We start from the raw sequence: 26,490 nt of genomic DNA, 5'->3' as shown, positions 1-26,490 counted from the left end.
CTATCCCAAATCCACTGAAACATACATGCCAGAAGAGGAGCTTGCCAATCTGCACTTTTAAAAATTGCCCCCAACTGATTCTTTTCAGATCGCTTGAGGAAACACTTTCCCGACACACATATCCCTTAATCACCTAAAACTCTTGAGCTAACTTGTTGCTCAACAGCTGACTGCTGATTATCCTCGGTTAATTAGCACCACCTGTTTAACAAAAGTGAATCACTCCCCATTGTCCATTAGATCAACTCTAAAACCTCTCTCTGGCAGGAATTCAGGCTCTCCACCAGCTGGTCTTGTCTCCTGGGCTCAGATCCCTGTCTGAAACCCCGACTGCAGCCTGGCGTCTCTTGCCCTGGCCCCCAGTCTGCCATGCATCTCCCAGAAGAACCATTACCCTGCGGGAAGATGTGACTTCTCCACTTCTCAAGTCTCAACATGTACAGCACCGACTTACACAGCCTGCCATGGTCTTAACTCTGAATCCTACATGCTCTGCATGCTTTAGACCTGCTTCTAAGTGCTATGTAGTATTTTTTGGCTTCTTAACAATTTGTGAGCCCATACATGCGTGGGCATCCCCAGCAGGTTTCTCATTCATTCTAGTTAAACATTAGTTTAACTTTTATGTGAAGGAGAGGCCGGGGTGGTATGGGGGAAGGACACAGGAGGACTGTAGAATTCAGCTACTACTCTCCTGTTCCCAAAACTTTCCTACCCTACTCGCCCCCCAAACACAAACCCTGCATTTCGGGATGCCCTCTGCGGATCTCATCATCCTCAAGAAGCTACTCAAACATATTTGCTCCCACCAGCCCATGTGCATGCCCTTAGAAAATTGCCTGTAATACAATATCTTGGTCTTACCCTTTTTTTCATGTTTGATAAATCCTACAGACATGATAGTACAATTTTGGAGCTGGCCTACCTCATAGCCAGCTCTCTATATATCAGAGGTAGGTCTCAGCTACCTAGCAAAATTTTCTAGCCAGTTTTTTAAACTTCTGTATATACCATGGGGTGTATCGTGATTCAGGGCACACTGAAGCTCTTAAATCCATACTGGAGGAGTTTACCACAATGCGAGCACTTGTCGCCATGGCGTGCTTAGCGTAACATCACCTTAGCAATTCCAAGCCTGTGAAATTCACCAATACTTCAGTTTCTAGCTACACAACTGACTAGTTAACCTGAAGACGCCAACCCTAAAACGTTACAAGTGCTCTATGGGGAGAAGCAGATACTCTTTTAGATAGATTACACACGAATTTTTAAATTATTTTAATGTTTGTTTATATTTTTGACTGGGACAGAGTGCAAGCCGGGGTGGGGAAGAAGGAGAGGGAGACACAGAATCCGAAGTAGGCTCCAGGCTCTGAGCTGTCAAGCACAGAGCCCAATGCAGGGCTTGAGCTCATGAACCATGAGATCATGACCTGAGCTGAAGTTGGACACTTAACCCACTGAGCCACTCAGGCACCCCTTAAAGACAAATTTTTAAAATCACCTCCCATATACCCATCACCCAGCCCAACAGCCGTCAACTACAGTCAACCCACTGCCCCACCCGAACTCCCATCTACTCCCTTCAGTCCACATACTATTTGAAAGCAAGTTCCTTTTATCCAGAAAAGAATGACTTTTTAAAAAAACAAAACCATGTACTTATATCTAAAGTATTCTCTACTATTATTAAATATCCAGTGTATAAATTTCTAATTGTCTCACACCTGGCATAAATGGATTTATTAAGCATTACTAAAAATCAGGATCTATTTCTTAAAAACAAGAGAATCGGGATATTACCCAAAATTGTTTTACTTAAAATGTCAAAAAATATAAAAATGCCAGGCATATTGGACACAGAACCAAAGAGAACTGGTGATTAGGAAATAAATGCACTTGCCCCAGCAGAAGCCCCCTGAATATTCAGACTTGAAGGCTATTATGTTGACATTTTTGATGTAACATTTTTGTCTGCAGTTAGGCCTGTGCTATCATGAGCCAGAATATCAATCCATTCTGACCGTATATATTATATTCAGGGCTGAATTTCAGCCAGAGCCCTGCAGAGTCCCTGAAATGTGGAATATATTCCCTAACAGTTTGTTACTTGATTTGAAATGAGCAAACCACCTTGGGCTAAGTATTTTTGCCTACTTAACAAGCATCTATTTGATGCGGGCATACCCATTTAAAGAAATGGACCAAAACAGAGCACGACGTAGGCATCCAGTTTATCTGATGAGGTTGCACAGTGGTGGTACTAGTTTTCTATCGCTGCAAAGCAAATGACTACAGACTTAGTGGGTTTCAGCAATACCCATGTGTTACCTCACAGTTGGGTAGGTCCAAAGTGTGGGATAACATGACTGGGTTCTCTGCTGAGGGTCCCATGGGCTTAAATGAAGGTATCAGCAGGCTGCTCTGTTACCCGAAGGATGTAGCAAAATCCACTTCCAAATTCACGAGTATTATTGACTGAAGTTAGTCCTTTTGCAGTTGGTGGACTGAGGTCCCCATTTCCTTGCTGGCTGTCAGCTGGGAGCTGCTCCTAGATCCTGGGAGTCACCTGCAATCCATGGTACATGGTCCCCTCCATTTCCAAATCCAGGAACGCTGTATCACATGTCCCTCAAACTTTGGATCTCTGGCCTCCTTTTCTTCCACCGCTTGTTACAACTCTGCTTTGAAAGGGCTTGTGAGATTATATTATGCCCACCAAGATCTCCTCCCTTTTGCCATATAACATAATCATGGGAGTTGTCTCTTATTTCACCACCCCCAAAGGGGAGGAGAGGCTACAAAGGCAAGGGTCATCGGGCTCATTGTCATACTCTGCCTACTGCATATGTCACCTTAGTAGTAGTAATTATGATTTATTTTTAAAAAGGGGGCACCTGGGTGGCTCACTTGGTTAAGCATCTGCCTTTAGCTCAGGTCGTGATCTCACGGTTCCTGAGTTCAAGCCCCGCATCAGGGTCTATGCTGACAGCCTCAGAGCCTGGATCCTGCTTCAGATTCTGCGTCCCCCTCTCTCTGCCCCTCCCCTGCTTGCACGCACTCTCTCAAAAAAACAAAGAACCATTAAAATTTTTTGAAAAAAAAAGATTAAGGGCATATTTACGAATTCAACAAACATATATGGCCCTCCAACGCTATACCAGGTGCTATTCGTACAAAGTTTAATAACCCGTGGTCCTCAAGGAGAGTGACTTATGGATCCATCTTTGCTGTGATGAATGCAGCAATGGAGCCCCTGAAAGGTACAGTGGTGGCATAAAGGAGGGAGGGGAGGATCTGAGTCTTAACGTAGGATTGTATGTGGGTAGTAGCTTAGGATGAGGAATACTGAATCACCAGAGCAGATCGCGGAGGGCCTTGCCTATCACACCAAAGAATTTTAGAGGATGACTCTATTCTGTAGATGAGATAGAGTCATTGGCGGTTACTAAGCAGGGGGATGATGTGACATTTGCTCCAAACACCAGACACCGAGCTGCTAGCACAATACCGGCTACACCATATGCAGACTGACTCACTAGTATTGTTAACTGCGTTTGGGAGAAATGAGTTCCGATGACCTAGTGGCCGACGATGTCCGTGCAGTTTTCAAAGGAACCTAATTTATAACCACTTGGTCACCTAGGCACTGAGAACCTCTGACTCAGCCTGGCATCTCCTCCATCACTGTCCTGTGACAAATTTCTAATTTACCAAAATCTACGTCATACTTCCAAAATTCCACGACTTTCCCACCCACCCTCTTCCAGGCTTTTCAGCTACCTACAAAAAGGTTTTCTTTTACACACTGGAGTTAAAGCTTTGCACATATTAAAAAAAAAAAAAAAAACCTGCACATTTTATACCTGCTGTTGCTTCCTGAGAAAAGGTTACAGGACTCTCAAGTAAATTTTAATGAGTTAGATTCCTTAGGTCTCAGAACTGATTTATGTGGAGAAGCATTTGAGATTTTGTAGTAGGTGTATGGATGACATGAATTATCATGTAGGTGCACCCCCTTCCCATACATTGTCCTTTTATTTTAAAAAGTTACCAAGTTACAGGAACGGAATAATTCTTAAATGTCACTGTTGGATCCCTGCTATGTATTTAGAAAATCAAATGTCTGCTTCCTAGAAGTGACTCATCATTAAGTCTCCTGTCGGTGAAATACATTGTTTAAAAAAAAATAATAAAGTGGGGGAGGAAAGACTATTTCCTGATGAAGATGGGGAGGGGGGGAAATTAAGTAGCTGTCTTGCCATCATCTTCTGTACTTGTACACCCGTCCTCGTCTCTCTCATGTTACCAGACGTGTGTGACTCAGATTCTATTTGAAGTTTCAACTCAACTAGCCTCCCCTGAGAATGGAGTTTTCTGCCAAAATCTGTGAAGTAGAGAAAGAGAGGAGCATGAACATTCAAGATTCCTGACATACAAGAAGACAGGTCAACAGTTTTAAATAAGAAAGATCAAAAGTCACAATATTCGTAGAAACTCAAAAGAAGATGTCATCTTTCCTATAAATATTATTTCAGAAATTCATATTGCTATAAGGTAATGGGAGATGGGGGGGGGGCTTCTAAAAATTACCTTCTGAAACACCGAAATTCTCAAAAACCATTTTACTTTATTCAACCAAAAAAATTTTTTTTCTGAGCACCTACTATGTGCTAGCATTATACTAGGCATAGGATACACAATAAATAGTGAACAAGCTACCTCAACAGATTGTATTTTAACCAGGGAGTATTGGGAGTCTTGTCTAACTTTCAAGTGCCAACCAGCTATAGGAGGTGGAGTTTTGTTGCTTCATTTTTTATTCAGTTTTATTGAGATTTAATTGACATACAACACAAGGAAAGTGTAGGTGTGCAATGTGTTCGATACACTTACACATTGCAAAGGAATTACAAGTCTAGTGTTGCTGGTACGTGCATCCTGTCACAGTTTTTTGGTGGTGAGAACATTTAAGATCTACTCTTAGCAACTTGCAAGTATATAATTCAGTATTTTTGACTGTAGTCACCATGCTGTACGTTAGAGGCCCAGAACTTATCATTGGAAGTCTGTACTCTTGGACCAACATCTCGTCCTGTCCCCCATTCCCCCAGCGCCTCGCAATTACCATTCTACTCCTCTATGAGTTTGGCTTTTTTAGATTCTATTTATAAGTGAGATCATACAGTATTTGTCTTTCTCTGACTTATTTCACCTTCAAGCTCCCTCCGTGTCATCCCAAATGGCGGGATCTCCTCCGTTCTCATGGCTGGATATTCTGTCACAAGAATCCGCTACGTGTTCTTGACCCATTCCCCTGTTGAACCTTGAGTTGTTTCCCTATCTTGGCTATGAAGTAAAATGATCTCTCCAACCAGATGTTATGTCTTCTTTCTCTGAAGAATCCACTTTATTTTTGCCTTAGCCCACTCTTCCTCATATTCAAATTATTTATGTAACTGTCCCTTTATCGCCACTGTCACACAATCACTGCCCTGCCCCAATATACCTTTAGAATGAAATCTCCTGAAACCAGGACCCTCTTTTTGCCTCTTCTGCAGCCCTCAGCACAAGCGTTAAGGAAATATTGGTCAAATTAAAATGTGTTCCTTAAATACGTGGAATTGTCTATAACTTCAGTGACTCTGAAAATTCCAAGTGCATCATATGGTGATTTAGTAGAGCTATGAAGGAGTTTCACGATGCCTTACCACACCCATTCCTGTGGTCTGTCAAGTTTATGGAAGAGTCTACTATTTTGCCTTTCCCTGGGTTAGCAAAATTGCCAAAATACGTAAAGCCCATGGAATAGTACTGAGGAATGAAACATTATTTCCTGACATAGTATTAGAAAATGGATTGTCTAAAGGACGCGTTGTCCAGATTCCAGAGTTATCTGATGTCCACAACACAGATCAGCCAAATTTCTGTGATATGGACCCCTGTGCGGCTTTATAGGTTAAAGAATTAGCCTTCCCTTGCCTTAAAAAATTACAACAAGTGGCTCATTTTTACAAATACATATAAGGGCATTTAAATCTTTGTCCCAATATCAGCCAAGATATTAGATATATTAAAGAATGTGGAGAGTTAAAAAATATTTCTGGGAGTTTGGATAAGTATCAAATAATAGTCTTCAAGAATCAAATCAGTTCGCTTCATCTACTAACAGGCTCCAAGTTCACAAACTTCTGGTGCAAACTAGAACACCTAACTTTTGGCTCAAGATCTCCTGAGTGACAGCTTCCACTTATGCTACCAAGAGCTATAGAAGATGGCTTATGAGTGATTTTCTTGGTGTTAAGTACCGTATGTTTTTCATGAGATACAGACATACTGAAAATAGCGATATAATTCCCACTCTGAACCAAATGCTACTCTTCCATTGCCCACTCCCTGAAATCAAGTAAAATCCTTACTGCATCAGCAAACATTTTAACAATGTCCCCTTTAACCTAATTCTCCTAGTATTAACAATTGTTCATATTTTGGAAGAAACTTTACCAGCGCACTGTTACCCTAAGTCTTTATGTGGCAGGGAGCCAGGGGAGTCCTCTTTTGGAGAGGAGGATCGGATGTTCTGTAAGGCAAGAGAGCATCACCAAAGTCAGCCAGTGCATCAGGTGCCAGGAATAGAGGGATTGTTCTTGAAGGCTAACAGCTATTGTTTGGGTGACTAGATTTTATCAAGGGAGGTGGAGAGGAACAATTACTGCATCAAGTCAAAAGAAAGAAAAGTCGGGAAGGGACAAGTGTCCGAGACAAGGACATGTGAATGCCAGAGTGGGAAACACTCAACTCTGAAGTCCTTCAGGGCTCTCACAGCATTAATAAGTATGCTGAAAGTAAAGTCTAAAACAACATAAGAAAATCAAACTTTAACAACATACAACAAAACTCCGTATCAAGTGGATAGCTTTTTTTTTTTTTTTTTTTTTCAACGTTTTTTATTTATTTTTGGGACAGAGAGAGACAGAGCATGAACGGGGGAGGGGCAGAGAGAGAGGGAGACACAGAATCGGAAACAGGCTCCAGGCTCCGAGCCATCGGCCCAGAGCCTGACGCGGGGCTCGAACTCACGGACCGCGAGATCGTGACCTGGCTGAAGTCGGACGCTTAACCGACTGCGCCACCCAGGCGCCCCTCAAGTGGATAGCTTTGAGCCCAGTACATTGCATCATTTCTAACAGTGACTTTTGTTAAACTCTTATCCAGCTCCAGCCGAGTAGAGGATATTAGTTTTTGTCACTATTTTGCAAAATGATGGAGTTTTTTGTTGGTAGAAATCAATTTCAAATAATGGTTACATGAAGACTCTTTGTGATTTAAAACAATGTTAGCCTTTGTTACATGGTTTTTACAAGTATTTCCATTTTGGTTGCCATGTAAACTACAAAATTAACTTTTATTTTATGTATTTTGTATTTACTGGTTCATTTTTAAAATAGATATTTATTAAACCACTATTGTAAGTAAAATGGTTTGCCAGGATATTATAGAAAATAAAGTATTTGATTTGGAGGCTTTGATCTGCATGGGATAAAGTAGAGATAAAAATATTAATAAGAATCAAGGGCATGAGAGAAGCATCTATATGTTTATTTTCCATATTGTAAATTTTAATTCGTTTTCCAACTATTGCATTTTTATCATTTTTTAAAAGTTAGAAAAACAGATAAAAATAAGATATGTTTTAAAATTAGCCATCATCTCTCCTTCTGACGGTAAACAGTATTACGATTTTATCTTTTATGTTTCAATCCTTTCCTCATACCTATTGGTGAATCATATGTAGCAGGGAAAAACTGAAGCAGCCATAGTTCTATGCTGGCTGAGAAGGATGCTGTGTCTGTCGTCAGAGTTCCTTGCTGTTTACAGTGCAGAATACATTTGTAAGAGATAGATACTTTAAAAAGTCAAGACTGTAGTCCTACCATCTGTTAACTCTATAGTTAAGAGTCTTCGTCTTGGTTTGTCTCTCTGTCTCTGTCTCGTGCTTTTTCCTTTGTCCATTTGTTTTTGTTTCTTAAATTCTACATACAAGTGAGATGGTTACCAGAAGGGAAGCGTTGGGGTGCGGCGATGGGGGAAATAGGCGAAGATGAGAGTACACTTATGATGAGCCCGGAGTAATGTGGAGAATTGTTGAATCACTCTGTGTTGTACATCTGAAACTAATATAACATTTGGGGCACCTGGCTGGTTCAGCCGGTAAAGTGTCGGACTTCCGCTCAGGTCATGATCTCACAGCTCTTGAGTTCCAGCCCCTCATTGGGCTCTGTGCTGGCAGCTCGGAGTCTAGAACCTGCTTCAGATTCTGGGTCTCCCTCATCTCTCTGCCCCTTCCCCACTCGTGCTCTGTACTCTCTCCCCCCAAAATAAAATAAACATTAAAATAATAATAATAGAAACACTGTATGCTAACTACACTAGAATTAAAATTAAAAACTTGATTTCAAAAAAAAAGAAAAGAAAACACCATGGAAAGAAAACTGGAAGGAAATATGCCATTCCTTGGATGATTAAAAAAAAAAAAAAAAAGACAGTAATCCTACTTGCCTACTTTTACTTTTGGCATCCTATCCAAGAAATCACTCCCTTAACCAATGTTATGAAGCTTTTCACCTAAGTTTCCTTCTAGGGGTTTTATAGGTTTAAATTTATAGATTTAAATCATTAACTCCTTTTGACTTGTTTTTTGTGTGTGGTGTAAGCTGAGGGTCCCATGTCATTCTTTTGCATGTAGATATCTAGTTTTCCTGACACTATTTGTTGAGACTGTCATTTCCCCTTTGTGTAGTCTTGACACCCTTGTAGAAGATTAGTTGGCAGTATATGCATTCTGTTCTATTGGTGTGTATGTCTCTTTTTATTTCAGTACCATACTGTTTTAGTTACTATAGCTTTGTAATATATCTTGATATCAGGAAACCTGATGCCTCCAGGTTTACTTTTCTTTATCAGGAGTGTTGTGACTATCTGGGGTCTTTTGTGATTCCACATTAACTTTAGTATTACTTTTTTCTGTTTCTTTAAAGAAGGTCATTGGGCTTTTGATAGAGATTGCATCAAATCTGTAGATCTCTTTGGATAGTATGAACATTTTAATAACATTAAGTCTTCCAATCCATAAACATAAAATGTCTTTCTGCTTATTATCCAGTTACAGAAGGACAAATACTGTGTGATTTCACTTGTATGAGATATTCAAAATAGACTCAGAAATAGAGTATAGAATAATGGTTTCCAGAGACAAAGAGAAGAGGAAAATGAGGAGTTGTTGTTCAATGTGTATAAAGTTTCAGTTATACAAGTTGAGTAAGGCCTTACAACACTGTGTCTATAGTTAACAATACTGTATTGTACATTCAAAAATTTGTTAAGAGGCTAGAGCTCATGTTAAGTGTCCACCCCACAATTTTTTGAAAAAGAAGAAAGAAATACTAATTTGAATGATTTACCTACAAAAGGTCATCGAAAGAGAATAAAATTCTTCAGCAAGTGGTGCTGGGAAAACAGGACAGTGACATGCAGAAGAATGAACCTGGACCACTTTCTTACACCATACACAAAAATAAACTCAAAATGGATGGAAGACCTCAATGTAAGACAGGAAGCCATCAGAATCCTTGAGGAGAAAGGAGGCAAAAACCTCCTTGACCTTGGCTGCAGCAACTTCTTACTCAACACATCTCTGGAAGCAAGGGAAACAAAAGCAAAAATGAATTATTGGGACCTCATCAAAATAAAACCTTCTGCACAGAGAAGGAAACAATCAGCAAAACTAAAAGGCAACCTACACAATGGGAGAAGATATTTGCAAATGACATCTCAGATAAAGGGTTAGTATCCAAAATCTATCAAGAACTTACCAAACTCAACACCCAAAACCCAAATATTCCAGTGAAGAAATGGGCAAAAGACATGAATAGATACTTCTCCAAAGAAGACAGCCAGATGGCCAACCAACACATGAAAAAATGCTCAACCTCACTCATTATCCAGGAAATACAAATCAAAACCACAATGAGATACCACCTCACACTTGTCAGAATGGCTAACATTAACAATTCAGGCAACAACAGATGTTGGCAAGGATGCAGGGAAAGAGGATGTCTTCTGCACTGCTGATGGGAATGCAAGCTGGTGCAGCCCACTCTGGAAAACAGTATTGAGGTTCCTCAAAAAACTAAAAATAAAACTACCCTACAGCCCAGCAATTGCACTACTAGGCATTTATCCAAGGGATACAGGTATGCTATTTCAAAGGGACACATGCACCCCCATGTTTATAGCAGCACTATCAACAATAGCCAAAGTATGGAAAGAGCCCAAATGTCCATTGATGGATGAATGGATAAAGAAGATGTGGTATATATATACAATGGAGTATTACTCTGCAATCAAAAAGAAGGAAATCTTGCCATTTGCGACTACATGGATGGAACTGGAGGGTATTATGCTAAGTGAAACTAGTCAGAGAAAGACAAAAATCATATGACTTCACTCATAGGAGGACTTTAAGAGACAAAACAGATGAACATAAGGGAAGGGAAACAGAAATAATATAAAAACAGGGAGGTGGACAAAACAGAAGAGACTCATAAATATGGAGAATAAACAGAGGGTTAAAGAAGGGGGTGTGGGAGGGGGGATGGGCTAAATGGGTAAGAGGCGCTAAGGAATCTACTCCTGAAATCGTTGTTGTACTATATGCTAACTAATTTGGATGTAAATTATAAATAAATAAATAAATAAATAAATAAATAAATAAATAAATAATTTTTTTTTTAATTTTTATTTTAACATTTATTTAGTTTTGAGACAGAGAGAGAGCATGAACAGGGGAGGGGCAGAGAGAGAGGGAGACACAGAATCTGAAACAGGCTCCAGGCTCTGAGCTGTCAGCACAGAGCCCGACGCGGGGCTCAAACTCACGGACCGTGAGATCATGACCTGAGCCGAAGTCGGACGCTTAACCGACCAAGCCACCCAGGCGCCCCAATAAATAAAATTTTTTTAAAAAGAGAAGAAAATAGATGTGGAATATGGAAGAAAAAGAGAAAAGAAGATTGTAATGAAAGTGAATAGTAAAGCTTTGACTATGAAATGTGGTGTGTGTGTGTGTGTGTGTGTGTGTGTGAAAGAGAAAGAAGGGGAGGGAGGGAGGAAGGGAGGCACAGACAGAGAGAGAACAGAAGAAACTTTAAGAAATGTGTGCCAACTATGCCACTATAAAGATTTAAATTGCTTTTCAAATTTTTGGAAGATGTTGAACTGTTACTTATTTGAATGAAGAGCAATAAATGGTTCAGCTTTATATGTATCATGTATTTACATATTTTATATAGTGCCTGTGGCACTTTCACCCATCCAAAATCATTCCCCTTTTGGGGAGCTAAAATTTCAGTGGAGTAGAAGGACCCCAGACTTGCCTCATCCCTTTAACACAGTTAGCTAACAATCAAGTCATTCTGAATACCCAAGAAATCGACCTGAGGACTGACTGAACAAACTGCACAACTAGAGGGAGAGAGTAGGTCACATCGAGGAAGGAAGGAGGTTCGGAGACATGGTTTGGGGGAGAAACAGATTGCAGGTGCTGTGGAGGGGAGGGAGCCCTGGTCACAGAGAAAGACGAGAGAATGGAGTGCACAGAGATACACAGAAGGATAACACTTCCCCAAAGCCATTGGCTGGGAAATAGGAGAGGCTGATTTTCACGAGTTTTTACAACTAGCAGGGCTCATTGTATCACATTGATTAATTTGTGAATATTGAACCAGCCCTGCAGCCCAGGAATGAATCCCACTTGATCATGGTGAATAATTCTTTTTATATACTGTTGAATTCGATTTTCTAGTATCTTGTTGAGAATTTTTGCATCCATATTGATCATGGATATTGGCCTGTAGTTCTCTTTTTTTGCTGGGTCTCTGTCTGGTTTGGGAATCAAAGTAATGCTGGCTTCATAGAATGAGTCCAGAAGTTTTCCTTCCATTTCTATTTTATGGAACAGCTTGAGAAAGATAGGTATTAACTCTGCTTTAAATGTCTAGTAGAATTCCACAGGGAAGCCATCTGGTCCAGGACTCTTACTTGTTGGGAGATTTTTGATGACTGATTCAATTTTTTCACTAGTTTATGGGTCTGTTCAAATTTTCTATTTCTTCCTGTTTGAGTTTTGGTAACGTGTGGGTGTTTAAGAATTTGCACATTTCTTCCAGGTTGTCCAGTTTGTTGGCATATAATTTTTCATAGTATTCCCTGATAAATGCTTATATTTCTGAGGGATTGGTTGTAATAAATCCATTTTAATTCATGGTTTTATCTATTTGGGTCCTCTTTTCTTTTTGAAAAAGTTGGCTAGAGGTTTCTCAATTTTGTTTTTGTTTTTGTTTTTGTTTTCAAAAAACCAATTCTTGGTTTCATTGACTGTTCTACTGTTTTCTTGGACTCTATATTGTTTATTTCTGCTCTGATCTTTATTATTTCTCTTCTTCTGCTGAGTTTTGGGTGTCTTCACTCTTCTGCTTCTAGTTCCTTTGGGTGTGCTGTTAGATTTTGTATTTGGGATTTTTCTTGTTTCTTGAGATAGACCGGGATTGCAATGTATTTTCCTCTCAGGACTGCCTTCACTGCATCCCAAAGCATTTGGATTGTTGTGTTTTCATTTTCATTTGTTTCCATATATTTTTAAATTTCTTCTCTAATTGCCTGGTTGACCCATTCCTTCTTTATTAGGGTGTTCTTTAATTAACCTCCATGCTTTGGGAGGTTTTCTAGACTTTTTCCTGTGGTTGATTTCAGGTTTCATAGCATTGTGGTCTGAAAGTGTGCATGGTATGATCTCAATTCTTTTATAATTGTTGAGGGCTGTTTTGTGATCCAGTATGTGATCTATCTTGGAGAATGTTCCATATGGACTCGAGAAGAAAGTATGTTCTGCTGCTTTGAGATGTAGAGTTCTAAATATATCTGTCAAGTCCGTCTTGTCCAATATATCATTCAGGGCCATTATTTCTTTACTGACTCTATGTCTAGATGATCTGTCCATTGTTGTAAATGGAGTATTAAAATCCCCTGAAATTACCACATTCTTATCAATAAGATTGCTTATGTTTGTGATTAATTGTTTTAAATATTTGGGTGCTTCCAAATTCAGTGCAGAGACATAATTGTTAGCTTTTCCTGCATTATAGACCCTATAATTATTATATAATGCCCTTCTTCATCTCTTGTTACAGCCTTTAATTTAAAGCCTAGTTTGTCTGATATAAGTATGGCTACTCCAGATTTCTTTTGACTTCCAGTAGCATGATATAGTTCTCCATCTCCTCACTTTCAATCTGAAGGTGTCCTCAGGTCTAAAATGCATCTCTTGTGGACAGAAAATAGATGGGTCTTGTTTTTTAATCCATTCTGATATCCTGTGCCTTTTGATTGGAGCATTTAGTCCATTTACATTCAGTGTTATTATTGAAAGATAAGGGTTTAGAGTCATTGTGTTATCTGTAGATTTCATGCCTGTAGTGGTGCTCTGGTACTTTGTGGTCCTTGCAACATTTCACTCACAGAGTCTCCCTGAGGATCTCTTGTAGAGCTGGTTTAGTGGTGATGAATTCCTTCAGTTTTTGTTTGTTTAGGAAAACCTTTATCTCTCCTTCTATTCTGTATGACAGGCTTGCTGGATAAAGGATTCTCAGCTGCATATTTTTTTCTGTTCATCACATTGAAGATTTCCTGCCATTCCTTTCTGGCCTGCCAAGTTTCAGTGGATAGGTCTGCTACTACCCTTATGCTTATACCTTTGTATGTTAAGGCCCATTTATCCCTAGCTACTTTCAGAATCCTCTCTATATCCTTGTATTTTTCCAGTTTCACTATGATATGTCATGCAGAAGATCGATTCAAGTTATGTCTGAAGGGAGTTCTCTGTGCCTCTTGGATTTCAATGTCTGTTTCCTTCCCCAGATTGGGGAAGTTGTCAGCTATCATTTATTCAAGTATACCTTAAGTCCCTTTCTCTCTCTCTTCTTCTGGAATTCCTATGATACAGATATTGTTCCATTTAATTACATACTTAGTTCTCTAATTCTCCCCTCTTGATCCCAGATTTTTTTAGCTCTGTTTTTCTCAGCTTCCTCTTTTTCCATAATTTTATCTTCTAATTCACCTATTCTCTCCTCTGCCTCTTCAATCTTCACTGTGGCCACCTCCATTTTATTTTGCATCTCATTTATAGCAATTTTTAAGTCATGATGACTATTTTTTAGTTCCTTGATCTCTGTAGTAATAGAGTCTCTGCTGTCTTCTATGCCTTTTTCAAGCCAAGCAATTAATCTTATGACTATTACTCTAAATTCTTGTTCAGTTATACTGTTTATATCTGTTTTGATCAACTCTTTAGCTGTCACTTCTTTCTGGAATTTCTTTTGAGGAGAATTCCATTTCATCATTTTGGCTAGTTTTCTGTCCCTTATGAGTTTTAAAAGCTTGTTAATGTGCTCTGCACCTGCGAGCACTGTCCAGGGCCTGGTCCTTCAGGAGGTGTTTTTTTGGAGAGTGTTACTTGCTCTTTGTTGTGACTTCGGCTATTTTATTTCTCTCCTTGTAGTGTGTTTTGGACCCTCCACGAGGTGTGCTTTGATTTGTTCCTTGAAGTAGCCCTGGAAAGGAAAACAAACAGACAAACAAAAGGAAACAAAGACACGCAAACACATAGACAAATAAAACAAACAGGCAAACACACACACACACACACACACACACACACACACACAGCAGTCCAAAAGCAAAAACACCAGGAACACCAGCTACAAGTAAAGAACAGGGTGGAGGTGATGCTGATGGAAGAGAGGAATGACAGGGGTGGGGAAAGCGAGAAAGTAAACATTGACTGGGTAGAGAAACTAAATGGCTTAATCCAGAGAGAGAGAAAGGAAAATAAAGGAGGAGGTTGGGGGGTGGAGGGGGAGAAGATAAAGTTACCCAGACAGAGAAACTATACAGCTTGATTATTCCAGAGAGAGTGAAAGCAAAGTGCAGAAGATGTAGAACATGTATCAAGGGAATGGATTAAACATGTCTGCTTAAACAAACCAACAACCAGAGCAACCCAGCTAGAGGAGGGAAGAGATAAGAAGGGAGAATATATCTAAATATCAAGAATTGTCCTGGAATTAATCCAGGCAATGCAGCAGCACTGATCTGCATGTTGGAGCCATCTGGCTCCACAGCATCTATCCGGCTCCAGCAGATACGTAGTTACCCGGCACACAGGGGCGAGGCATGGTGTAGGCTGGTCCCACCTCCACTGTGGGCCCCGGGATCGATCCGTGAAGCCCCACCCTGGTGGTGGTGGGGTGTGGGTGGTGGGGAATGGCCGTCCCCCCGTCTCTTCTCCATGGACCCGGTGGACTCCATTCGGGTCATACTCACTGTGCCCTGGGAGTAGATGGGGTGGTCCTTCTCGCTCCACCAACTCCCCTGACCCAGCTCTTGGCTAGTATTCAAAGTTCAGCTCTATGCACTCTGGCCCTGGGGAAGCACCTCTCTGTGCGGCTGGATATGTGGTCCCGGCTGGCTCTGTCTGTGCCGCCACACTTCAGGGAGGACTGCCTGCTCCTACTATGGACTGCTCCGCCAACCTCGCTGCTGAGCCCCAGGGGTGGCAAACGCAGGCAGGCTTTGTCTTTTCCCACAACATTCCAGGGAGGGGGCCGCTTTCTCCTGCAGACTGCACCCCTAACTTCCCACCGAACCCAGGGCTGGCTCCCCTCCTCCCCAGGTGCATGAATGGGCAGCTGGCCACAGTCCAAAGAAAGCCCCGCAGCTAGAGATGGGATCCCTCTTAGTCCCAGTCCGAAGTTTATTTCTTGTCTAGATACAGTCCCACGCTTCCCCAGCTACTCTTTCTCTTCCCTTTGTCTCTCTGCAAAAGGGGATCCCTCCCCTCAGTGCCCACGTGGCCCATTTTATTTCCCCCAGTTCGCAATCACCCACCTAAAGCCCATCAAGGGTGTCCCAGTGTCTCCCTTTTAGACTCAGTCTCTTTTCCTCCCAGACTCTTGGGGTTCAGAGTCCTTTGGCTTCAGCTCTTCTTTGTTTGAGACACACAGGAAGTATGGATCCCCCTACTTCTCCACCATGTTCCCTACACAGAAATTTGGTAGGACAGAAGGGAGTGGCATGATATATACAGTATGCTAAATGGGAAAAATATGCGGCCAAAATACTCTACCCAGCAAGGTTATTATTCAGACTAGATGGAGAGATAACGAGTTGCCCAGACAAACCAAAACTGACAGAGTTTGTGAATACTAAACCAGCCCTGCAAGAAATATTAAAGGGGGATCTTTGAGTGGGAAGGGAAGATCAAAAGTGACAAACACAAGAAAGAAACAGAGAAAATCTCCAGAAACAACAAAACAAGTAATAAAATGGCATTAAATACATATCTATCAATAAATACTCTGAATAGAAATAATCTAAACACTCCAATCAAAAGACATAGAGTATCAGAATGGATTAAAATAAACAAGACCCATCTATATGCTGCCTACAAGAGACGAATTTGAGACCTAAAGACACCTGCAGATTGAAAGTGAGGGGATAGAGAAACATTAATCATGGAATGGATGTCAAAAAAAAGCCAGAGGAGCAATACGTGTATCAGACCGACTAGATCTTAAACCTAAGATTGTAACGAGATGAAGAAGGGCACTATAGAATAAAAAGAAGACTATCCGACAAGGAAATCTAACAGTTTTAAATATTTATGCTCCCAATATGAAGCACCCAAATATACAAAACAATTAATAACAAACATAAAAGAACTAATTAATAATAATACAATAATAGTAAGGGGCTTTAATATTCCACTTACATCAATGGACAGATCATCTAAGTAGAAAATCAATGAGGAAATAATGGCTCTGAATTACACACTGGGCCAGATGGACTTCACAGATATATTCAGAATGTTTCATCCTAAAACAGCAGAATAGACATTCTTTCCAAGTGCACATGGAACATTCTACAGAACAGATCACATAGTATGTCACAAATCAGACCTCAAAAAGTACAAAAAGAATGAGATCATACCATGCATCTTTTCTGACCACAATGCTATAAAACTTGAGGTCAACCACAAGAAAAAATTTGAAAAGACCTCATATCTCTGGAGGTTAAACATGTTAAACATACTACATGAATGGGCCAATCAAGAAATCAAAGAATAAATTTTAAAACAGACGGAAATAAATTAAAATGAAAACACAATGGCTCAAAACCGTTGGGATACAGCAAAAGTGGTCCTAAAAGGGAAGTATATAGCTCTATAGGCCTATCTCAAGAAGAAAAATCTCTAACAACATAAACTTACACCTAAAGGAACTAGAAAAATAACAAAAGAACGCTAAAGCCAGCAGAAGAATGGACATAATAAAGATTAGAACAGAAATAAATGATATAGAAACTTAAACAAACACCAGTAGAACAGACCAATGAAACCAGAGCTGGTTTTCTGAAAAAATTAATAAAATTGATAAACTTCTAGCCAGACTTATCAAAAGGAAAAAAGAGAAGACCCAAATAAATAAAATCATTAATGAGAGAAGAGAAATCATAAGCAACACCACATAATACAATTATAAAAGAATATTAGGAAAATTGCATGCCAACAATATGGGCACTCTGGAAGAAATGGATAAGTTCCTAGAAACATAAACTACCAAAACTGAAACAGGAAGAAATAGAAAACTTGAACAGACTGATAACCAGCAAAGACCTTGAATCAGTAATTAAAAATCTCTTGAATCAGTAATTAAAAAAGACCTTGAATCAGTAATTAAAAATTAAAAACCAAAAAGCAGAAGTCCAGGGCCAGATGGCTTCACAGGCAAATTCTACCAAACATTTAAAGAATAATTATTACCTATTATTCTCAAACTATTCCAAAAATTAGAAATGAAAGGAAAACTTCCAAACTCATTCTATGAGGCCAGCATTGCCCTGATTTCAAAACCAGACAGGCACCACTAAAAAAGAGTACTACAAGCCAATATCCCTATTGAACACGGATGCAAAAATTATCAACAAAATATTAGCAAATCAAAGCCAACAGTACGTTGAAAGAATCATTCACCATAATCAAGTGAGATTTATTCCTAGGTTGCCAAGGTGGTTCAATATTCGCAAATCAATCAACATGGTACACCACATTTATAAAAGAACTGTATGATCCTCTCAACAGATGCAGAAAAAGCCCTTGATAAAGTACAATGGCTGTTCATGATAAGAAACCTCAACTAAGTAGGGATAGAGGAGACATATCTCAACTTAATAAAGGCCATAGATGAGAAACCCACGGCCAATATCTTCCTCAATGGGGAAAAACTGAAAGCTTTTCCTCTATAGTCAGGACCAAGATGGGGATGTTCACTCTCACCACTGTTATTCAACATAGTACTGGAAGATCTAACTTTATTAAATAAATAAATATTTATTTAAATTATTTATTTATTTAATTTATTGTTTATTATTAATTTATTTAAATTATTTATTAAATATTTATTTATTTAAAGAAATAAAAGGCAACCAAATCAGCAAGGAAGAAGTCAAACTTTCACTATTTGCAGATAATGTGATACCCTGTATAGACAACCTAAAAGATTCCACCAAAAAAAAAAAAGCTAAAACTGATACACAAATTCAGTAAAGCTGCAGGATACAAAATCAACATTAAAAAATCTGATTCATTTCTACGCAATAATAATGAAGCAGCAGGAAGAGAAATCAAGGAATCAATCCTATTTACAATTACACCAAAAACCATAGGATAGCTAGGAATAAGCCTAGCTAAAGAGGTAAAAGAACTATACTCTGAAAACTATAAACTGTTGATGAAAGAAATTGAAGAAACAAAGAAATAGAAAAACATTCCATGCCCATGGGCTGGAAGAACAAATATTGTTAAAATGTCTATACCACCCAAAGCAATCTACGTGTTTAATGCAATCCCTATTAAAATACCACCGGTATTTTTCGTAGAGCTAGAACAAACAGTCCTAAAATTTGCATGGAATCACAAAAGACTCTGAGTAGCCAGAGGCTTCTGGAAAAAGCAAAGCATGCTGGAGACCTCACAATTCTGGACTTCAAGTTATATTACAAAGCTGTAGCGATCAAGACAGTATGGTACTGGCACAAAAATAGACACATAGATCAATGGAGCAGAATAGAAACCCAGAAATGAACCCACAACTGTATTGTCAATTAATCATTGACAAAGCAGGAAAGAATATCTACTGGGAAAAAGATAGTCTCTTCAACAAATGGTACTGGGAAAACTAGACAGCGACATGCAAAAGAATGAAACTAGACCACTTTCTCACACCACACACAAAAATAAATTCAAAATGGATTTTAAAAAAACCCAAATGTCAAACAGGAAACCATCAAAATCCTAGAGGAGAACAAAGGGAGTAACCTCTTTAACCTTGGCTATAGCAAATTCTTACTAGATATGTCTCCTGAGGCAGGGGAAACAAAAGCAAAAATGAACTACTGGAACTTCATCAAAATGAAAACCTTCTGCACAATGAAGGAAATAATCAACAAAACTAAAATGCAACCTATATAATGGGAGAAGATATTTCCAAAGATATATCTCATAAAGGGTTAGTACCCAAGTTCTATAAAGAACTTATGAAACTGAACACCCTCCAAAAATAATAATAATAATCCAATTAAAAAATTGGCAGAAGACATGAATAGACATTCTCCCAAAGGACACATACACAAGGCCAACAGACACATGAAAAGATGCTCAACATCACTCATCATCAGGGAAATACATATCAAAACTACAATGAGATATTACCTCACCCCTTTCGGAATGGCTATAATTAACAACACAGAAAATGACAAGTGTTGATGAGAATGCAGAGAAGAATACTCTTACACTGTTGGTGAGAATGCAAATTGGTCCAGCCACTCTGGAAAACGGTAGGAAGTTTCTTCAAAAAGTTAAATTTAGAACTACCCTATGATCCATCAATGACACTACTAGATATTTAACCAAAGGTACAAAAATACTGATATGAAGGGATACATGCACCTCGATGTTTATAGCAGCATTATCTACAATAGCCAAATTATGGAAAGAGCCCAAATGATGTCCATAGACTAATGAATGAATAAAGAAGATGTGATATATATTATATATGACATATATATATACATATATATATATATGTATATATATATATACATATATATATATATATATGGAATACTACTCAGCCATAAAAGAGAATAAAATCTGCCATTGGCAATAACCCAGCTATAGCTAGAAAGTATTATGTTAAGTGAGGTAAGTCAATCAAACACAAATACCATATGATTTCACTCATATGTAGAATTTAAGAAACAAAACAGATGAACATATGGGGAAGAGAAGAGAGACAAAGCAGGAAACAGACTCTAACAACAGAGAACAAACTGAGGGTTACTGGATGGGAGGTGGGTAGGAGGAATAGGTTAAATGGGTGACAGGCATTAAGGAAGGCACTTGCTGTGATGAGTACTGGGTATTGTATGTAAGTGATGAGTCACTAAATTCTACATCTAAAGCTAATATTAAACTATATGTTAACTGACTGGAATTTAAATAAAAAATGTTAAAAATAAAAAGTATTTAGAGCCCCCCCCCCAAGAAAACCTAAAATTATTCCTAGTATCTCCTGAAGCCAGTATTTTCAGCATGACCCAGAAGTTATATTAAAAAGTATTTTATATATTTCTAGGTATATTTTTTATTATTTTTTCATTTTATTGCTTTGGGACAAAAATGTGTCCTGTATGATTTATACATTTACTAAGAAATGTATTTGTGACCTAAAATTCCGTTGATTCTTCTAAATGTTCAAAGGTTCTGTTAAAGAGAGTAGATAAGGGGCGCCTGGGTGGTGCAGTCGGTTAAGTGTCCGACTTCAGCCAGGTCACGATCTCGCGGTCCGTGAGTTCGAGCCCCGCGTCGGGCTCTGGGCTGATGGCTTGGAGCCTGGAGCCTGTTTCCGATTCTGTGTCTCCCTCTCTCTCTGCCCCTCCCCCGTTCATGCTCTGTCTCTCTCTGTCCCAAAAATAAATAAAAAATGTTGAAAAAAAAAAAAAGAGAGTAGATAAAAACTCTTTTTGGGTTGCAGTTTAATTTTTTTTAATGTTTTTATTTATTTTTGAGACAGATAGAGACAGAGCATGAGCAAGAGAGGGGCAGAGAGAGAGGGAGACACAGAATCTGAAGCAGGCTCCAGGCTCTGAGCTGTCATCACAGAGCCTGATGTGGGGCTCGAACTCACAGACTGTGAGATCATGACCTGAGCTGAAGTCGGACGCTTAACTGACTGAGCCACCCAGGCGCCCAGATAAAAACTCTTTTTAAGAAGCAAAGCTTATCATATCCATACATACAACTATGTATTTAATTGTAAAATTGATGTGGTTTATTGTATTAATCATATATGCATTTTCAGAAATATGATATACGAAATGTCCTGAAATATTTTCCCCATTCAGACCAACTAGAAATGATACATAAAACCAAGCAAACCCCTTTATATTAATAGCCTAGCCTTCCAGAAAGTAAGGAAAATTCTTCATAAGAGCAACAGAGGTAGAATGTAGGCTGCAAGAATCAGAGTGGTAGCCAAAGCTGAAGCTTCTTGACTGTGTTTTTTAAGAGACTTTTAGGGGACCGGAAATAGGCCTTCTGCCTGCCCAAGGGAGTTGGAACTGAGAATTCACCCCCCACGCTTGTTAATAGTTGTAACATTCCCACTGCACATAGAAGTTAAAGATATGGCGGTAATAATACCAAGGACAGGAAAAAGGAAGTGAAAGCAGTGTTGCGAGATTGGTACATTCCATATGAAGAGGTGAAGGCAGGCTCTGATAACTTAAAGATACATGGTAAGCCTAGATCAGCCACTAAAAGATAAAGCTAAGCAGGGAGACAAATGGAATTCTAAAAAATACTCATCTGTTCCAAAAATAACGCAGGAAAAAATAGGCCAAATAGAAAACAAAGAGCAAGATGATAGATTTGAAGTTCACCAAACTGATAATGACACTGTATGTGATGTAGGTGGATCTAGAAGACTGAGGGAAACAGACCCAGGCCACGATTTCGTTTATTACTTTGCCCCATATGCCTGCACTTGAATGGGGAGATGGGGAGGCTGGGGCAGGGATGACATTATTTTGGGTCCCTGGATATCAGCGTCAACTTGGATCTTATATCCAACAGTTTACAAATGATCTGGGGATTTCCCCTTCCCCAATCTACATTTATCAAAATAAGTGGACATAGTTCTCTTTGTTAAAGGACTAGAGGAATCACGATTTTTTACACGCGTGGAGTTGCAGAGTCCTTCCCCAGGGGAACCAGGCTTCTTTCTCAATTATTGAGTTCAGGGTCTGAAAACTAGCTCTGGTCTAGCCACTAGACAAAGGTTCGTGATTTTCCATTGGGGCACCAGCCTTATCCTCTACTCACGCATTCTTTCTTTCTTTCTTTTTTTTTTCTTTACTCCATTCATTAGTTCTAACAGCTTTTGGTGGAGTCTTTAGGATTTTCTTTTTCTTTTTCTTTTTTTTTTTTTTTTGGTTTAAGTATAATTGATAATGTTAGATTAGTTTCCAGTATACAACACCGTGATTGAGCAATTCTATATATTTTGCAGTGCTCACCGTGCTATATGTAGTTACCATTGGTCACCATACAAAGTTTTACAATATTATTGACAGTCTTCTCTATGCTGTACTTTTTCATTCCTATGACTTGTAAGTTTGTACCTCTTAATCCTCTTCATCTATTTTTTCCAACCCCCATTTCCATCCCCCCTGGTAATCACCAGTTTGTTCTCTGTATTTCTGAGTCTGTTTCTGTTTTCTGTTTGCTCCTTTGTTTTGGAAATGAGTGAAATCTTACGGCATTTGTCTTTCTCTGTCTGACTTATTTCACTTAGCATAATACCCTCAGGTACACCCATGTTGGTGTGAATGGCAAGATTTCATTCGTTTTTATGGCTGAGTGATAGTTCATAGATTTTTATTATAAAATACCATGTCATCTGCAAACAGAGTCAATTTTACTTCTTCCTTTCTGATTAGGATGGCTTTTTATTTTTCTTGCTTTGGTAAGGACCTCTGCTACTGTGTTGAACAAAAGTGGCAAGAATGGACATTCTTGTCCTGTTCCTGATCTTGGAAGAAACCGTTTTAGCTTTTCACCACTGAGTATATTAGCTGTGGTCTTGTCTTACATGGCTTTTGTTATGTTGAGGTCCATTCCCTCTATACTCACTTTAAGAGTTTTAGTCATAAAGGAATGTTGAATTTTGCCAAATGCTTTTTCTGCATCTATCAAGATGATCACTCAATTTTTATCCTTCATTTTGTTTATGTGGCATATCATGTTGATTGATTTGTGGGTGTTGAACTATCCCCACATTGAAGGGATAAATCCCACTTTATCATGGTGTGTGATTCTTTCGATGTATTGTTACATTTGGTTTGCTAATATTTTGTTGAGGAATTTTGCATCTATGTTCATCAGGGATATTGGCAGGTAATTTTTTTTTCTTATAGTGTCCTTGTCTGGTTTTGGTATCAGGATAAGGCTGGCCTCATAAAATGAGTTTGGAAGTATTCCATCCTCTTCAATTTTTTGAAATAGTTTGAGAAAGATTGGTGTTAATTCTTTTTTTAATGTTTGGTGCAATTCACCAGTGAATCTATCTAGTCTTAGACTTTTGTCTCTTGGGAGATTTTTATTACTGATGTAGTCTCTTTCCTAGTAATTAATCTGTTCAGATTTTCTTTTCTTCATGATTCAGTCTTCATTCTTTATTTCTTTTGAATACCTATATTACAAAATATCTTTCCTGACTACTGTTATGGGCACTGTGATGCATCACTCAGATCCCCTTCAGTGAAGGACTCGATGCCCCGGATGCTGATGCCAGTCACAGTGGAAAATAGTCTTCAGCTGCCTACACTCTCAGGCATCATCTCAGCTGCAGAGACATCCTCAACTAAGGTCAGACACCCTTCTCAGAAGGGTCCACATCCAATGACTACTTAATGCAGGAATATAAAATGCTAACATTTCAACTCAGCTCAGGACAACTCTGTAGGACCATTTGGGTTCCAGAGGTCTCAAGTGATCAGCCCAGATTGGTGTTGGGTCTGCAACACAGCTAGGTCTTCCTCTAGCAGCCCAGTGCTGCTTCCTTGCCCTCCCTTCCACAGGTGATGATTCCAAATACAGTTCTAATTAACATCTGGAACCCTAAGCTCTGTCTCAGAGCCTGCTTCCCAAAGAAGCCAACCTGCAATGATTGGTACCAGGAATAGTCTGTGAAAGCAGGATATTAGATGGGGTTTTGGAGCTAGGTGTTGCACCTGCCAGTAATGAAGACCATATCACTGGTAGTAACTAGAGTGTAGGTATTCCCCGGAACAATTGTTAAAACTTTCACTGATGATGAACGGGAATGATGTCAGTAGAAGTGAATGCACTGGCTGGCGTTGTGAATCACACATTTGAGAAATATGGTGGAAAGAATAACTACAAAGGTAATGAAAGTGGATGGGGTTAAACTATTAAATTCTAGAAAAGATAACAAAAAACTCAGAGTGATTAGTAGCCAAATTGAAAGTGAAGTCTGAAATCCAGATGGCTTCCATTGTAGTTTCTCAAGTATTGAGAGGGCAGCAAAAGCTGAGGATCATGCCCAGGAATAAATTTTCAGTGTAAATGAACTCTAAAGAAAGTCGAACACTTAGATCAATGGAACAGAATAGAGAACCCAGAAATGGACCCACAAACGTGTGGCCAACTAATCCTTGACAAAGCAGGAAAGAATATTCAATGGAATAAAGACAGTCTCTTCATCAAGTGGTGCTAGGAAAACTGGACAGCGACATGCAGAAAAATGAACCTGAACCACTTACTTACACCATACACAAAAATAAACTCAAAGTGGATGAAAGACCTAAACATAAGACAGGAAGCCATCAAAATCCTCAAGAAGAAAGCAGCCAAAATCTCTTTGATCTTGGCTGCAGCAACTTCTTACTCAACACATCTCTGGAGGCAAGGGAAACAAAAGCAAAAATGAACTATTGTGACCTCATCAAAATAAAAAGCTTCTGCACAACAAAGGAAACAATCAGCAAAACTAAAAAGCAACTGACGGAATGGGAGAAGATATTTGCAAATGACATATCAGGTTAGTATCCAAAATCTATAAAGAACTTCTCAAACTCAACACCCAGAAAACAAATAATCCAGTGAAGAAATGGGCAAAAGGCATGAATAGACACTTCTCCAAAGAAGACATCCAAATGGCCAACCGATACATGAAAAAATGCTCCGCATCACTCATCATCAGGGAAATACAAATCAAAACCACAGTGAGATACCACCATACTCCAGTCAGGATGGCTAACATTAACAACTCAGGCAACGGCAGTTGTTCGCAAGGGTGCAGAGAAAGAGGATCTCTTTTGCGCTGCTGGTGGGAAGGCAAACTGGTGCAGCCACTCTGGAAAATAGTATGGAGGTTCCTCAAAAAATTAAAAATAGAGCTACCCTATGACCCAGCAATTGCACTACTTGGTATCTATCCAAGGGATACAGGGATGCTGTTTCAGAGGGGCACATGCACCCCAGTGTTTACAGCAGCACTATCAACAATAGCCAAAGTATGGAAAGAGCCCAAATGTCCATTGATGGTTGAATGGATAAAGAAGATGTGGTACATATATACAATGGAGTATTACTCAGCAACCAAAAAGAATGAAATCTTGCCAATCACAACTATGTGGATGGAACTAGAAGGTATTATGCTAAGTGAAATTAGTCAGAGAAAGACAAATATCATATGACTTCACTCATATGAGGACTTTAAGAGACAAAACAGATGAACATAAGGGAAGGGAAGCAAAAATAATAAGAAAAAACAGGGGGGGGGGGACAAAAACGTAAGATACTCTTAAGTATAGAGAACAAACAGAGGGTTGCTTGAGGGATTCTGGGGGGGGATGGGATAATTGGGTAAAGGGAATTAAGGAATCTACTCTTGAAATCATTGTTGCACTGTTTTCCAACTAATTTGGATGTAAATTTAAAAAATAAATAAAATCTTAAAAAAAAATTGAACTCAAAACTGAGATAGGTTAAGGTCAGGGTCTGATTGAGAAAGAATGTGTCCTGACACATGAGAAGGATACATCTGGCTTAATGGTCCCAAAATCTTGAATCCCAAGATTCACCTAAACCTTCCGAATCTGCACAAGTATTCAATCCTGATTAAAAGCTAGAATGCTCCATAATATTTAAAGAGAATGCAAAGGCCTCTCCTTTCCAAGGCAACATGTGCCCTTCTCAAGATCTGCCCCATCTCTTCTCTCGGTGTCTAG

At 39.2% G+C, this 26,490-nt stretch overlaps 1 long non-coding RNA gene across 2 annotated transcripts in view; it reads right to left on the bottom strand.

Moving 5' to 3' along the window:
- Window positions 1-4,162: 4,162 nt before the first annotated feature.
- Window positions 4,163-26,490, bottom strand: part of LOC144616836 (uncharacterized) — a 43,338-nt gene continuing 21,010 nt past the window's right edge. Inside the window, exons 1-2 of one of the 2 annotated variants that reach the window (XR_013556576.1) lie at window positions 16,889-16,983; window positions 4,163-4,387 (exon numbers count right to left, since the gene is read on the bottom strand). This is a non-coding gene — a long non-coding RNA (uncharacterized LOC144616836). Of the gene's footprint in view, window positions 4,388-16,888; window positions 16,984-26,490 lie in introns of those variants that run through there. The other variant, XR_013556575.2, reaches the window with a different exon arrangement.

The sequence above is a fragment of the Panthera onca genome, chromosome B4 (genome assembly GCF_046562875.1).
Source record: "Panthera onca isolate mPanOnc1 chromosome B4, mPanOnc1 haplotype 2, whole genome shotgun sequence".
In the NCBI taxonomy this organism is placed as follows: Eukaryota; Metazoa; Chordata; class Mammalia; order Carnivora; family Felidae; genus Panthera; species Panthera onca.
This window is presented reverse-complemented; position numbering and strand designations above follow the sequence as displayed.